The 12,899-nt window shown below is 47.5% G+C and overlaps 37 pseudogenes; all 37 read left to right on the top strand.

Moving 5' to 3' along the window:
• The first annotated feature begins 51 nt into the window (after positions 1 to 51).
• On the top strand, positions 52 to 225 carry LOC143795400 (U2 spliceosomal RNA; annotated as a pseudogene).
• A 176-nt stretch (positions 226 to 401) lies between these two features.
• On the top strand, positions 402 to 575 carry LOC143796444 (U2 spliceosomal RNA; annotated as a pseudogene).
• Positions 576 to 751: 176 nt separating this feature from the next.
• Positions 752 to 925, top strand: LOC143794512 (U2 spliceosomal RNA; annotated as a pseudogene).
• A 176-nt stretch (positions 926 to 1,101) lies between these two features.
• LOC143796912 (U2 spliceosomal RNA) lies at positions 1,102 to 1,253 on the top strand (annotated as a pseudogene).
• Positions 1,254 to 1,451: 198 nt separating this feature from the next.
• On the top strand, positions 1,452 to 1,602 carry LOC143796807 (U2 spliceosomal RNA; annotated as a pseudogene).
• Positions 1,603 to 1,800: 198 nt separating this feature from the next.
• On the top strand, positions 1,801 to 1,974 carry LOC143794072 (U2 spliceosomal RNA; annotated as a pseudogene).
• A 176-nt stretch (positions 1,975 to 2,150) lies between these two features.
• Positions 2,151 to 2,324, top strand: LOC143795399 (U2 spliceosomal RNA; annotated as a pseudogene).
• Positions 2,325 to 2,500: 176 nt separating this feature from the next.
• Positions 2,501 to 2,674, top strand: LOC143795398 (U2 spliceosomal RNA; annotated as a pseudogene).
• A 176-nt stretch (positions 2,675 to 2,850) lies between these two features.
• LOC143797122 (U2 spliceosomal RNA) lies at positions 2,851 to 3,024 on the top strand (annotated as a pseudogene).
• Positions 3,025 to 3,200: 176 nt separating this feature from the next.
• Positions 3,201 to 3,374, top strand: LOC143795397 (U2 spliceosomal RNA; annotated as a pseudogene).
• A 176-nt stretch (positions 3,375 to 3,550) lies between these two features.
• On the top strand, positions 3,551 to 3,724 carry LOC143795656 (U2 spliceosomal RNA; annotated as a pseudogene).
• Positions 3,725 to 3,900: 176 nt separating this feature from the next.
• Positions 3,901 to 4,074, top strand: LOC143797119 (U2 spliceosomal RNA; annotated as a pseudogene).
• Positions 4,075 to 4,250: 176 nt separating this feature from the next.
• Positions 4,251 to 4,423, top strand: LOC143797142 (U2 spliceosomal RNA; annotated as a pseudogene).
• Positions 4,424 to 4,599: 176 nt separating this feature from the next.
• Positions 4,600 to 4,773, top strand: LOC143796443 (U2 spliceosomal RNA; annotated as a pseudogene).
• Positions 4,774 to 4,949: 176 nt separating this feature from the next.
• LOC143796562 (U2 spliceosomal RNA) lies at positions 4,950 to 5,123 on the top strand (annotated as a pseudogene).
• A 176-nt stretch (positions 5,124 to 5,299) lies between these two features.
• LOC143796147 (U2 spliceosomal RNA) lies at positions 5,300 to 5,473 on the top strand (annotated as a pseudogene).
• A 176-nt stretch (positions 5,474 to 5,649) lies between these two features.
• On the top strand, positions 5,650 to 5,823 carry LOC143797281 (U2 spliceosomal RNA; annotated as a pseudogene).
• Positions 5,824 to 5,999: 176 nt separating this feature from the next.
• LOC143797254 (U2 spliceosomal RNA) lies at positions 6,000 to 6,173 on the top strand (annotated as a pseudogene).
• Positions 6,174 to 6,349: 176 nt separating this feature from the next.
• Positions 6,350 to 6,523, top strand: LOC143796442 (U2 spliceosomal RNA; annotated as a pseudogene).
• Positions 6,524 to 6,699: 176 nt separating this feature from the next.
• LOC143795395 (U2 spliceosomal RNA) lies at positions 6,700 to 6,873 on the top strand (annotated as a pseudogene).
• Positions 6,874 to 7,049: 176 nt separating this feature from the next.
• On the top strand, positions 7,050 to 7,201 carry LOC143794319 (U2 spliceosomal RNA; annotated as a pseudogene).
• Positions 7,202 to 7,399: 198 nt separating this feature from the next.
• Positions 7,400 to 7,573, top strand: LOC143794164 (U2 spliceosomal RNA; annotated as a pseudogene).
• Positions 7,574 to 7,749: 176 nt separating this feature from the next.
• Positions 7,750 to 7,923, top strand: LOC143797297 (U2 spliceosomal RNA; annotated as a pseudogene).
• Positions 7,924 to 8,099: 176 nt separating this feature from the next.
• LOC143796146 (U2 spliceosomal RNA) lies at positions 8,100 to 8,273 on the top strand (annotated as a pseudogene).
• Positions 8,274 to 8,449: 176 nt separating this feature from the next.
• On the top strand, positions 8,450 to 8,623 carry LOC143796860 (U2 spliceosomal RNA; annotated as a pseudogene).
• Positions 8,624 to 8,799: 176 nt separating this feature from the next.
• LOC143797253 (U2 spliceosomal RNA) lies at positions 8,800 to 8,973 on the top strand (annotated as a pseudogene).
• Positions 8,974 to 9,149: 176 nt separating this feature from the next.
• Positions 9,150 to 9,323, top strand: LOC143796438 (U2 spliceosomal RNA; annotated as a pseudogene).
• A 176-nt stretch (positions 9,324 to 9,499) lies between these two features.
• LOC143795394 (U2 spliceosomal RNA) lies at positions 9,500 to 9,673 on the top strand (annotated as a pseudogene).
• Positions 9,674 to 9,849: 176 nt separating this feature from the next.
• LOC143795925 (U2 spliceosomal RNA) lies at positions 9,850 to 10,023 on the top strand (annotated as a pseudogene).
• Positions 10,024 to 10,199: 176 nt separating this feature from the next.
• Positions 10,200 to 10,351, top strand: LOC143795702 (U2 spliceosomal RNA; annotated as a pseudogene).
• Positions 10,352 to 10,549: 198 nt separating this feature from the next.
• Positions 10,550 to 10,723, top strand: LOC143795393 (U2 spliceosomal RNA; annotated as a pseudogene).
• Positions 10,724 to 10,899: 176 nt separating this feature from the next.
• On the top strand, positions 10,900 to 11,073 carry LOC143797118 (U2 spliceosomal RNA; annotated as a pseudogene).
• A 176-nt stretch (positions 11,074 to 11,249) lies between these two features.
• On the top strand, positions 11,250 to 11,423 carry LOC143794071 (U2 spliceosomal RNA; annotated as a pseudogene).
• Positions 11,424 to 11,599: 176 nt separating this feature from the next.
• On the top strand, positions 11,600 to 11,773 carry LOC143795392 (U2 spliceosomal RNA; annotated as a pseudogene).
• Positions 11,774 to 11,949: 176 nt separating this feature from the next.
• Positions 11,950 to 12,123, top strand: LOC143797117 (U2 spliceosomal RNA; annotated as a pseudogene).
• A 176-nt stretch (positions 12,124 to 12,299) lies between these two features.
• On the top strand, positions 12,300 to 12,473 carry LOC143796437 (U2 spliceosomal RNA; annotated as a pseudogene).
• A 176-nt stretch (positions 12,474 to 12,649) lies between these two features.
• On the top strand, positions 12,650 to 12,823 carry LOC143796436 (U2 spliceosomal RNA; annotated as a pseudogene).
• Positions 12,824 to 12,899: the final 76 nt, after the last annotated feature.

The raw sequence follows: 12,899 nt of genomic DNA, 5'->3' as shown, positions 1-12,899 counted from the left end.
GGTGTCGGTTGTAGGCCTTGGTGCGGCCCAAGTGGCAATCCATTTCTGATCATCTCTTCTCGGCCAAATGGCTCAAGATCAAGCGTAGTGTCTGTTCTTATTAGTTTAATATCTGATACGTCCCCTATTTGGGGACCATATATTAAATGGATTTTTGGAACAGGGAGCTGGAAATGGAGCTTGCTTTGTCACACGGAACCTTCACGGGGATGGAGGGTGTGGTTATGCAGATTCAAAACGCGTTGCGCACAGCTTGAACACATGCACACCGCAGAACTGTCATCGACAGATCATCCAGAGTTTCTGGAAATATCTTCCCTGCGGCAATCTTTTGCTACGTCTCCACAGTGGGTGTCGGTTGTAGGCCTTGGTGCGGCCCAAGTGGCAAACCATTTCTGATCATCTCTTCTCGGCCAAATGGCTCAAGATCAAGCGTAGTGTCTGTTCTTATTAGTTTAATATCTGATACATCCCCTATTTGGGGACCATATATTAAATGGATTTTTGGAACAGGGAGCTGGAAATGGAGCTTGCTTTGTCACACGGAACCTTCACGGGGATGGAGGGTGTGGTTATGCAGATTCAAAATGCGTTGCGCACAGCTTGAACACATGCACCCCGCAGAACTGTCATCGACAGATCATCCAGAGTTTCTGGAAATGTCTTCCCTGCGGCAATCTTTTGCTACGTCTCCACAGTGGGTGTCGGTTGTAGACCTTGGTGCGGCCCAAGTGGCAAACCATTTCTGATCATCTCTTCTCGGCCAAATGGCTCAAGATCAAGCGTAGTGTCTGTTCTTATTAGTTTAATATCTGATACATCCCCTATTTGGGGACCATATATTAAATGGATTTTTGGAACAGGGAGATGGAAATGGAGCTTGCTTTGTCACTCGGAACCTTCACGGGGATGGAGGGTGTGGTTATGCAGATTCAAAACGCGTTGCGCACAGCTTGAACACATGCACACCGCAGAACTGTCATCGACAGATCATCCAGAGTTTCTGGAAATGTCTTCCCTGCGGCAATCTTTTGCTACGTCTCCACAGTGGGTGTCGGTTGTAGGCCTTGGTGCGGCCCAAGTGGCAAACCATTTCTGATCATCTCTTCTTGGCCACATAGCTCAAGATCAAGCGTAGTGTCTGTTCTTATTAGTTTAATATCTGATACGTCCCCTATTTGGGGACCATATATTAAATGGATTTTTGGAACAGGGAGCTGGAAATGGAGCTTGCTTTGTCACACGGAACCTTCACGGGGATGGAAGGTGTGGTTATGCAGATTCAAAACGCGTTGCGCACAGCTTGAACACATGCACACCGCAGAACTGTCATCGACAGAGCATCCAGAGTTTCTGGAAATGTCTTCCCTGCGGCAATCTTTTGCTACATCTCCACAGTGGGTGTCGGTTGTAGGCCTTGGTGCGGCCCAAGTGGCAAACCATTTCTGATCATCTCTTCTCGGCCAAATGGCTCAAGATCAAGCGTAGTGTCTGTTCTTATTAGTTTAATATCTGATACGTCCCCTATTTGGGGACCATATATTAAATGGATTTTGGAACAGGGAGCTGGAAATGGAGCTTGCTTTGTCACACGGAACCTTCACGGGGATGGAGGGTGTGGTTATGCAGATTCAAAACGCGTTGCGCACAGCTTGAACACATGCACACCACAGAACAGTCATCGACAGAGCATCCAGAGTTTCTGGAAATGTCTTCCATGCGGCAATCTTTTGCTATGTCTCCACAGTGGGTGTCGGTTGTAGGCCTTGGTGCGGCCCAAGTGGCAAACCATTTCTGATCATCTCTTCTCGGCCAATTGGCTCAAGATCAAGCGTAGTGTCTGTTCTTATTAGTTTAATATCTGATACGTCCCCTATTTGGGGACCATATATTAAATGGATTTTTGGAACAGGGAGCTGGAAATGGAGCTTGCTTTGTCGCACGGAACCTTCACGGGGATGGAGGGTGTGGTTATGCAGATTCAAAACGCGTTGCGCACAGCTTGAACTCATGCACACCGCAGAACTGTCATCGACTGAGCATCCAGAGTTTCTGGAAATGTCTTCCATGCGGCAATCTTTTGTTACGTCTCCACAGTGGGTGTCGGTTGTAGGCCTTGGTGCGGCCCAAGTTGCAAACCATTTCTGATCATCTCTTCTCGGCCAAATGGCTCAAGATCAAGCGTAGTGTCTGTTCTTATTAGTTTAATATCTGATACGTCCCCTATTTGGGGACCATATATTAAATGGATTTTTGGAACAGGGAGCTGGAAATGGAGCTTGCTTTGTCACACGGAACCTTCACGGGGATGGAGGGTGTGGTTATGCAGATTCAAAACGCGTTGCGCACAGCTTGAACACATGCACACCGCAGAACTGTCATCGACAGATCATCCAGAGTTTCTGGAAATGTCTTCCCTGCGGCAATCTTTTGCTACTTCTCCACAGTGGGTGTCGGTTGTAGGCCTTGGTGCGGCCCAAGTGGCAAACCATTTCTGATCATCTCTTCTCGGCCAAATGGCTCAAGATCAAGCGTAGTGTCTGTTCTTATTAGTTTAATATCTGATACGTCCCCTATTTGGGGACCATATATTAAATGGATTTTTGGAACAGGGAGCTGGAAATGGAGCTTGCTTTGTCACACGGAACCTTCACGGGGATGGAGGGTGTGGTTATGCAGATTCAAAACGCGTCGCGCACAGCTTGAACACATGCACACCGCAGAACTGTCACCGATAGAGCATCCAGAGTTTCTGGAAAAGTCTTCCCTGCGGCAATCTTTTGCTACATCTCCACAGTGGGTGTCGGTTGTAGGCCTTGGTGCGGCCCAAGTGGCAAACCATTTCTGATCATCTCTTATCGGCCAAATGGCTCAAGATCAAGCGTAGTGTCTGTTCTTATTAGTTTAATATCTGATACGTCCCCTATTTGGGGACCATATATTAAATGGATTTTTGGAACAGGGAGCTGGAAATGGAGCTTGCTTTGTCACACGGAACCTTCACGGGGATGGAGGGTGTGGTTATGCAGATTCAAAACGCGTTGCGCACAGCTTGAACACATGCACACCACAGAACAGTCATCGACAGAGCATCCAGAGTTTCTGGAAATGTCTTCCATGCGGCAATCTTTTGTTACGTCTCCACAGTGGGTGTCGGTTGTAGGCCTTGGTGCGGCCCAAGTGGCAAACCATTTCTGATCATCTCTTCTCGGCCAAATGGCTCAAGATCAAGCGTAGTGTCTGTTCTTATTAGTTTAATATCTGATACGTCCCCTATTTGGGGACCATATATTAAATGGATTTTTGGAACAGGGAGCTGGAAATGGAGCTTGCTTTGTCACACGGAACCTTCACGGGGATGGAGGGTGTGGTTATGCAGATTCAAAACGCGTTGCGCACAGCTTGAACACATGCACACCGCAGAACTGTCATCGACAGATCATCCAGAGTTTCTGGAAATGTCTTCCCTGCGGCAATCTTTTGCTACTTCTCCACAGTGGGTGTCGGTTGTAGGCCTTGGTGCGGCCCAAGTGGCAAACCATTTCTGATCATCTCTTCTCGGCCAAATGGCTCAAGATCAAGCGTAGTGTCTGTTCTTATTAGTTTAATATCTGATACGTCCCCTATTTGGGGACCATATTTTAAATGGATTTTTGGAACAGGGAGCTGGAAATGGAGCTTGCTTTGTCACACGGAACCTTCACGGGGATGGAGGGTGTGGTTATGCAGATTCAAAACGCGTTGCGCACAGCTTGAACACATGCACACCGCAGAACTGTCACCGATAGAGCATCCAGAGTTTCTGGAAAAGTCTTCCCTGCGGCAATCTTTTGCTACATCTCCACAGTGGGTGTCGATTGTAGGCCTTGGTGCGGCCCAAGTGGCAAACCATTTCTGATCATCTCTTATCGGCCAAATGGCTCAAGATCAAGCGTAGTGTCTGTTCTTATTAGTTTAATATCTGATACGTCCCCTATTTGGGGACCATATATTAAATGGATTTTTGGAACAGGGAGCTGGAAATGGAGCTTGCTTTGTCACACGGAACCTTCACGGGGATGGAGGGTGTGGTTATGCAGATTCAAAACGCGTTGCGCACAGCTTGAACACATGCACACCGCAGAACTGTCACCGATAGAGCATCCAGAGTTTCTGGAAAAGTCTTCCCTGCGGCAATCTTTTGCTACATCTCCACAGTGGGTGTCGATTGTAGGCCTTGGTGCGGCCCAAGTGGCAAACCATTTCTGATCATCTCTTATCGGCCAAATGGCTCAAGATCAAGCGTAGTGTCTGTTCTTATTAGTTTAATATCTGATACGTCCCCTATTTGGGGACCATATATTAAATGGATTTTTGGAACAGGGAGCTGGAAATGGAGCTTGCTTTGTCACACGGAACCTTCACGGGAAGGAGGGTGTGGTTATGCAGATTCAAAACGCGTTGCGCACAGCTTGAACACATGCACACCGCAGAACTGTCATCGACAGATCATCCAGAGTTTCTGGAAATGTCTTCCCTGCGGCAATCTTTTGCTACATCTCCACAGTGGGTGTCGGTTGTAGGCCTTGGTGCGGCCCAAGTGGCAAACCATTTCTGATCATCTCTTCTCGGCCAAATGGCTCAAGATCAAGCGTAGTGTCTGTTCTTATTAGTTTAATATCTGATACATCCCCTATTTGGGGACCATATATTAAATGGATTTTTGGAACAGGGAGCTGGAAATGGAGCTTGCTTTGTCACACGGAACCTTCACGGGGATGGAGGGTGTGGTTATGCAGATTCAAAACGCATTGCGCACAGCTTGAACACATGCACACCGCAGAACTGTCATCGACAGATCATCCAGAATTTCTGGAAATATCTTCCCTGCGGCAATCTTTTGCTACGTCTCCACAGTGGGTGTCGGTTGTAGGCCTTGGTGCGGCCCAAGTGGCAAACCATTTCTGATCATCTCTTCTCGGCCAAATGGCTCAAGATCAAGCGTAGTGTCTGTTCTTATTAGTTTAATATCTGATACATCCCCTATTTGGGGACCATATATTACATGGATTTTTGGAACAGGGAGCTGGAAATGGAGCTTGCTTTGTCACACGGAACCTTCACGGGGATGGAGGGTGTGGTTATGCAGATTCAAAACGCGTTGCGCACAGCTTGAACACATGCACACCGTAGAACTGTCATCGATAGAGCATCCAGAGTTTCTGGAAATGTCTTCCCTGCGGCAATCTTTTGCTACGTCTCCACAGTGGGTGTCGGTTATAGACCTTGGTGCGGCCCAAGTGGCAAACCATTTCTGATCATCTCTTCTCGGCCAAATGGCTCAAGATCAAGCGTAGTGTCTGTTCTTATTAGTTTAATATCTGATACATCCCCTATTTGGGGACCATATATTAAATGGATTTTTGGAACAGGGAGATGGAAATGGAGCTTGCTTTGTCACACGGAACCTTCACGGGGATGGAGGGTGTGGTTATGCAGATTCAAAACGCGTTGCGCACAGCTTGAACACATGCACACCGCAGAACTGTCATCGACAGATCATCCAGAGTTTCTGGAAATGTCTTCCCTGCGGCAATCTTTTGCTACGTCTCCACAGTGGGTGTCGGTTGTAGGCCTTGGTGCGGCCCAAGTGGCAAACCATTTCTGATCATCTCTTCTTGGCCACATAGCTCAAGATCAAGCGTAGTGTCTGTTCTTACTAGTTTAATATCTGATACGTCCCCTATTTGGGGACCATATATTAAATGGATTTTTGGAACAGGGAGCTGGAAATGGAGCTTGCTTTGTCACACGGAACCTTCACGGGGATGGAGGGTGTGGTTATGCAGATTCAAAACGCGTTGCGCACAGCTTGAACACATGCACACCGCAGAACTGTCATCGACAGAGCATCCAGAGTTTCTGGAAATGTCTTCCCTGCGGCAATCTTTTGCTACATCTCCACAGTGGGTGTCGGTTGTAGGCCTTGGTGCGGCCCAAGTGGCAAACCATTTCTGATCATCTCTTCTCGGCCAAATGGCTCAAGATCAAGCGTAGTGTCTGTTCTGATTAGTTTAATATCTGATACATCCCCTATTTGGGGACCATATATTAAATGGATTTTTGGAACAGGGAGCTGGAAATGGAGCTTGCTTTGTCACACGGAACCTTCACGGGGATGGAGGGTGTGGTTATGCAGATTCAAAACGCGTTGCGCACAGCTTGAACACATGCACACCGCAGAACTGTCATCGACAGATCATCCAGAGTTTCTGGAAATGTCTTCCCTGCGGCAATCTTTTGCTACATCTCCACAGTGGGTGTCGGTTGTAGGCCTTGGTGCGGCCCAAGTGGAAAACCATTTCTGATCATCTCTTCTCGGCCAAATGGCTCAAGATCAAGCGTAGTGTCTGTTCTTATTAGTTTAATATCTGATACATCCCCTATTTGGGGACCATATATTAAATGGATTTTTGGAACAGGGAGCTGGAAATGGAGCTTGCTTTGTCACACGGAACCTTCACGGGGATGGAGGGTGTGGTTATGCAGATTCAAAACGCGTTGCGCACAGCTTGAACACATGCACACCGCAGAACTGTCATCGACAGATCATCCAGAGTTTCTGGAAATATCTTCCCTGCGGCAATCTTTTGCTACGTCTCCACAGTGGGTGTCGGTTGTAGGCCTTGGTGCGGCCCAAGTGGCAAACCATTTCTGATCATCTCTTCTCGGCCAAATGGCTCAAGATCAAGCGTAGTGTCTGTTCTTATTAGTTTAATATCTGATACGTCCCCTATTTGGGGACCATATATTAAATGGATTTTTGGAACAGGGAGCTGGAAATGGAGCTTGCTTTGTCACACGGAACCTTCACGGGGATGGAGGGTGTGGTTATGCAGATTCAAAACGCGTTGCGCACAGCTTGAACACATGCACACCACAGAACAGTCATCGACAGAGCATCCAGAGTTTCTGGAAATGTCTTCCATGCGGCAATCTTTTGCTATGTCTCCACAGTGGGTGTCGGTTGTAGGCCTTGGTGCGGCCCAAGTGGCAAACCATTTCTGATCATCTCTTCTCGGCCAATTGGCTCAAGATCAAGCGTAGTGTCTGTTCTTATTAGTTTAATATCTGATACGTCCCCTATTTGGGGACCATATATTAAATGGATTTTTGGAACAGGGAGCTGGAAATGGAGCTTGCTTTGTCACACGGAACCTTCACGGGGATGGAAGGTGTGGTTATGCAGATTCAAAACGCGTTGCGCACAGCTTGAACACATGCACACCGCAGAACTGTCATCGACAGAGCATCCAGAGTTTCTGGAAATGTCTTCCCTGCGGCAATCTTTTGCTACGTCTCCACAGTGGGTGTCGGTTGTAGGCCTTGGTGCGGCCCAAGTGGCAAACCATTTCTGATCATCTCTTCTCGGCCAAATGGCTCAAGATCAAGTGTAGTGTCTGTTCTTATTAGTTTAATATCTGATACGTCCCCTATTTGGGGACCATATATTAAATGGATTTTTGGAACAGGGAGCTGGAAATGGAGCTTGCTTTGTCACACGGAACCTTCACGGGGATGGAGGGTGTGGTTATGCAGATTCAAAACGCGTTGCGCACAGCTTGAACACATGCACACCGCAGAACTGTCATCGACAGAGCATCCAGAGTTTCTGGAAATGTCTTCCCTGCGGCAATCTTTTGCTAGGTCTCCACAGTGGGTGTCGGTTGTAGGCCTTGGTGCGGCCCAAGTGGCAAACCATTTCTGATCATCTCTTATCGGCCAAATGGCTCAAGATCAAGCGTAGTGTCTGTTCTTATTAGTTTAATATCTGATACATCCCCTATTTGGGGACCATATATTAAATGGATTTTTGGAACAGGGAGCTGGAAATGGAGCTTGCTTTGTCACACGGAACCTTCACGGGGATGGAGGGTGTGGTTATGCAGATTCAAAACGCGTTGCGCACAGCTTGAACACATGCACACCGCAGAACTGTCATCGATAGAGCATCCAGAGTTTCTGGAAATGTCTTCCCTGCGGCAATCTTTTGCTACGTCTCCACAGTGGGTGTCGGTTATAGACCTTGGTGCGGCCCAAGTGGCAAACCATTTCTGATCATCTCTTCTCGGCCAAATGGCTCAAGATCAAGCGTAGTGTCTGTTCTTATTAGTTTAATATCTGATACATCCCCTATTTGGGGACCATATATTAAATGGATTTTTGGAACAGGGAGATGGAAATGGAGCTTGCTTTGTCACACGGAACCTTCACGGGGATGGAGGGTGTGGTTATGCAGATTCAAAACGCGTTGCGCACAGCTTGAACACATGCACACCGCAGAACTGTCATCGACAGATCATCCAGAGTTTCTGGAAATGTCTTCCCTGCGGCAATCTTTTGCTACGTCTCCACAGTGGGTGTCGGTTGTAGGCCTTGGTGCGGCCCAAGTGGCAAACCATTTCTGATCATCTCTTCTTGGCCACATAGCTCAAGATCAAGCGTAGTGTCTGTTCTTATTAGTTTAATATCTGATACGTCCCCTATTTGGGGACCATATATTAAATGGATTTTTGGAACAGGGAGCTGGAAATGGAGCTTGCTTTGTCACACGGAACCTTCACGGGGATGGAGGGTGTGGTTATGCAGATTCAAAACGCGTTGCGCACAGCTTGAACACATGCACACCGCAGAACTGTCATCGACAGAGCATCCAGAGTTTCTGGAAATGTCTTCCCTGCGGCAATCTTTTGCTACATCTCCACAGTGGGTGTCGGTTGTAGGCCTTGGTGCGGCCCAAGTGGCAAACCATTTCTGATCATCTCTTCTCGGCCAAATGGCTCAAGATCAAGCGTAGTGTCTGTTCTGATTAGTTTAATATCTGATACATCCCCTATTTGGGGACCATATATTAAATGGATTTTTGGAACAGGGAGCTGGAAATGGAGCTTGCTTTGTCACACGGAACCTTCACGGGGATGGAGGGTGTGGTTATGCAGATTCAAAACGCGTTGCGCACAGCTTGAACACATGCACACCGCAGAACTGTCATCGACAGATCATCCAGAGTTTCTGGAAATGTCTTCCCTGCGGCAATCTTTTGCTACATCTCCACAGTGGGTGTCGGTTGTAGGCCTTGGTGCGGCCCAAGTGGAAAACCATTTCTGATCATCTCTTCTCGGCCAAATGGCTCAAGATCAAGCGTAGTGTCTGTTCTTATTAGTTTAATATCTGATACATCCCCTATTTGGGGACCATATATTAAATGGATTTTTGGAACAGGGAGCTGGAAATGGAGCTTGCTTTGTCACACGGAACCTTCACGGGGATGGAGGGTGTGGTTATGCAGATTCAAAACGCGTTGCGCACAGCTTGAACACATGCACACCGCAGAACTGTCATCGACAGATCATCCAGAGTTTCTGGAAATATCTTCCCTGCGGCAATCTTTTGCTACGTCTCCACAGTGGGTGTCGGTTGTAGGCCTTGGTGCGGCCCAAGTGGCAAACCATTTCTGATCATCTCTTCTCGGCCAAATGGCTCAAGATCAAGCGTAGTGTCTGTTCTTATTAGTTTAATATCTGATACGTCCCCTATTTGGGGACCATATATTAAATGGATTTTTGGAACAGGGAGCTGGAAATGGAGCTTGCTTTGTCACACGGAACCTTCACGGGGATGGAGGGTGTGGTTATGCAGATTCAAAACGCGTTGCGCACAGCTTGAACACATGCACACCGCAGAACTGTCATCGACAGAGCATCTAGAATTTCTGGAAATGTCTTCCATGCGGCAATCTTTTGCTACGTCTCCACAGTGGGTGTCGGTTGTAGGCCTTGGTGCGGCCCAAGTGGCAAACCATTTCTGATCATCTCTTCTCGGCCAAATGGCTCAAGATCAAGCATAGTGTCTGTTCTTATTAGTTTAATATCTGATACGTCCCCTATTTGGGGACCATATATTAAATGGATTTTTGGAACAGGGAGCTGGAAATGGAGCTTGCTTTGTCGCACGGAACCTTCACGGGGATGGAGGGTGTGATTATGCAGATTCAAAACGCGTTGCGCACAGCTTTAACTCATGCACACCGCAGAACTGTCATCGACAGAGCATCCAGAGTTTCTAGAAATGTATTCCATGCGGCAATCTTTTGCTACGTCTCCACAGTGGGTGTCAGTTGTAGGCCTTGGTGCGGCCCAAGTGGCAAACCATTTCTGATCATCTTTTCTCGGCCAAATGGCTCAAGATCAAGCGTAGTGTCTGTTCTTATTAGTTTAATATCTGATACGTCCCCTATTTGGGGACCATATATTAAATGGATTTTTGGAACAGGAGGCTGGAAATGGAGCTTGCTTTGTCACACGGAACCTTCACGGGGATGGAGGGTGTGGTTAGGCAGATTCAAAACGCGTTGCGCACAGCTTGAACACATGCACACCGCAGAACTGTCATCAACAGAGCATCCAGAGTTTCTGGAAATGTCTTCCCTGTGGCAATCTTTTGCTACGTCTCCACAGTGGGTGTCGGTTGTAGGCCTTGGTGCGGCCCAAGTGGCAAACCATTTCTGATAATCTCTTCTCGGCCAAATGGCTCAAGATCAAGCGTAGTGTCTGTTCTTATTAGTTTAATATCTGATACGTCCCCTATTTGGGGACCATATATTAAATGGATTTTTGGAACAGGGAGCTGGAAATGGAGCTTGCTTTGTCACACGGAACCTTCACGGGGATGGAGGGTGTGGTTATGCAGATTCAAAACGCGTTGCGCACAGCTTGAACACATGCACACCGCAGAACTGTCATCGATAGAGCATCCAGAGTTTCTGGAAAAGTCTTCCCTGCGGCAATCTTTTGCTACATCTCCACAGTGGGTGTCGGTTGTAGGCCTTGGTGCGGCCCAAGTGGCAAACCATTTCTGATCATCTCTTATCGGCCAAATGGCTCAAGATCAAGCGTAGTGTCTGTTCTTATTAGTTTAATATCTGATACGTCCCCTATTTGGGGACCATATATTAAATGGATTTTTGGAACAGGGAGCTGGAAATGGAGCTTGCTTTGTCACACGGAACCTTCACGGGGATGGAGGGTGTGGTTATGCAGATTCAAAACGCGTTGCGCACAGCTTGAACACATGCACACCACAGAACAGTCATCGACAGAGCATCCAGAGTTTCTGGAAATGTCTTCCATGCGGCAATCTTTTGCTATGTCTCCACAGTGGGTGTCGGTTGTAGGCCTTGGTGCGGCCCAAGTGGCAAACCATTTCTGATCATCTCTTCTCGGCCAATTGGCTCAAGATCAAGCGTAGTGTCTGTTCTTATTAGTTTAATATCTGATACGTCCCCTATTTGGGGACCATATATTAAATGGATTTTTGGAACAGGGAGCTGGAAATGGAGCTTGCTTTGTCGCACGGAACCTTCACGGGGATGGAGGGTGTGGTTATGCAGATTCAAAACGCGTTGCGCACAGCTTGAACTCATGCACACCGCAGAACTGTCATCGACAGAGCATCCAGAGTTTCTGGAAATGTCTTCCATGCGGCAATCTTTTGTTACGTCTCCACAGTGGGTGTCGGTTGTAGGCCTTGGTGCGGCCCAAGTAGAAAACCATTTCTGATCATCTCTTCTCGGCCAAATGGCTCAAGATCAAGCGTAGTGTCTGTTCTTATTAGTTTAATATCTGATACGTCCCCTATTTGGGGACCATATATTAAATGGATTTTTGGAACAGGGAGCTGGAAATGGAGCTTGCTTTGTCACACGGAACCTTCACGGGGATGGAGGGTGTGGTTATGCAGATTCAAAACGCGTTGCGCACAGCTTGAACACATGCACACCGCAGAACTGTCATCGACAGATCATCCAGAGTTTCTGGAAATGTCTTCCCTGCGGCAATCTTTTGCTACTTCTCCACAGTGGGTGTCGGTTGTAGGCCTTGGTGCGGCCCAAGTGGCAAACCATTTCTGATCATCTCTTATCGGCCAAATGGCTCAAGATCAAGCGTAGTGTCTGTTCTTATTAGTTTAATATCTGATACGTCCCCTATTTGGGGACCATATATTAAATGGATTTTTGGAACAGGGAGCTGGAAATGGAGCTTGCTTTGTCACACGGAACCTTCACGGGGATGGAGGGTGTGGTTATGCAGATTCAAAACGCGTTGCGCACAGCTTGAACACATGCACACCGCAGAACTGTCATCGACAGATCATCCAGAGTTTCTGGAAATGTCTTCCCTGCGGCAATCTTTTGCTACATCTCCACAGTGGGTGTCGGTTGTAGGCCTTGGTGCGGCCCAAGTGGCAAACCATTTCTGATCATCTCTTCTCGGCCAAATGGCTCAAGATCAAGCGTAGTGTCTGTTCTTATTAGTTTAATATCTGATACATCCCCTATTTGGGGACCATATATTAAATGGATTTTTGGAACAGGGAGCTGGAAATGGAGCTTGCTTTGTCACACGGAACCTTCACGGGGATGGAGGGTGTGGTTATGCAGATTCAAAACGCGTTGCGCACAGCTTGAACACATGCACACCGCAGAACTGTCATCGACAGATCATCCAGAGTTTCTGGAAATGTCTTCCCTGCGGCAATCTTTTGCTACATCTCCACAGTGGGTGTCGGTTGTAGGCCTTGGTGCGGCCCAAGTGGCAAACCATTTCTGATCATCTCTTCTCGGCCAAATGGCTCAAGATCAAGCGTAGTGTCTGTTCTTATTAGTTTAATATCTGATACATCCCCTATTTGGGGACCATATATTAAATGGATTTTTGGAACAGGGAGCTGGAAATGGAGCTTGCTTTGTCACACGGAACCTTCACGGGGATGGAGGGTGTGGTTATGCAGATTCAAAACGCGTTGCGCACAGCTTGAACACATGCACACCGCAGAACTGTCATCGACAGATCATCCAGAAT

Source organism: Ranitomeya variabilis, chromosome 1 (assembly GCF_051348905.1).
Source record: "Ranitomeya variabilis isolate aRanVar5 chromosome 1, aRanVar5.hap1, whole genome shotgun sequence".
Lineage (NCBI taxonomy): Eukaryota > Metazoa > Chordata > Amphibia > Anura > Dendrobatidae > Ranitomeya > Ranitomeya variabilis.
The sequence above is the reverse complement of the archived record's forward strand: the minus strand, read 5'-3'. Positions and strand labels throughout refer to the sequence as shown.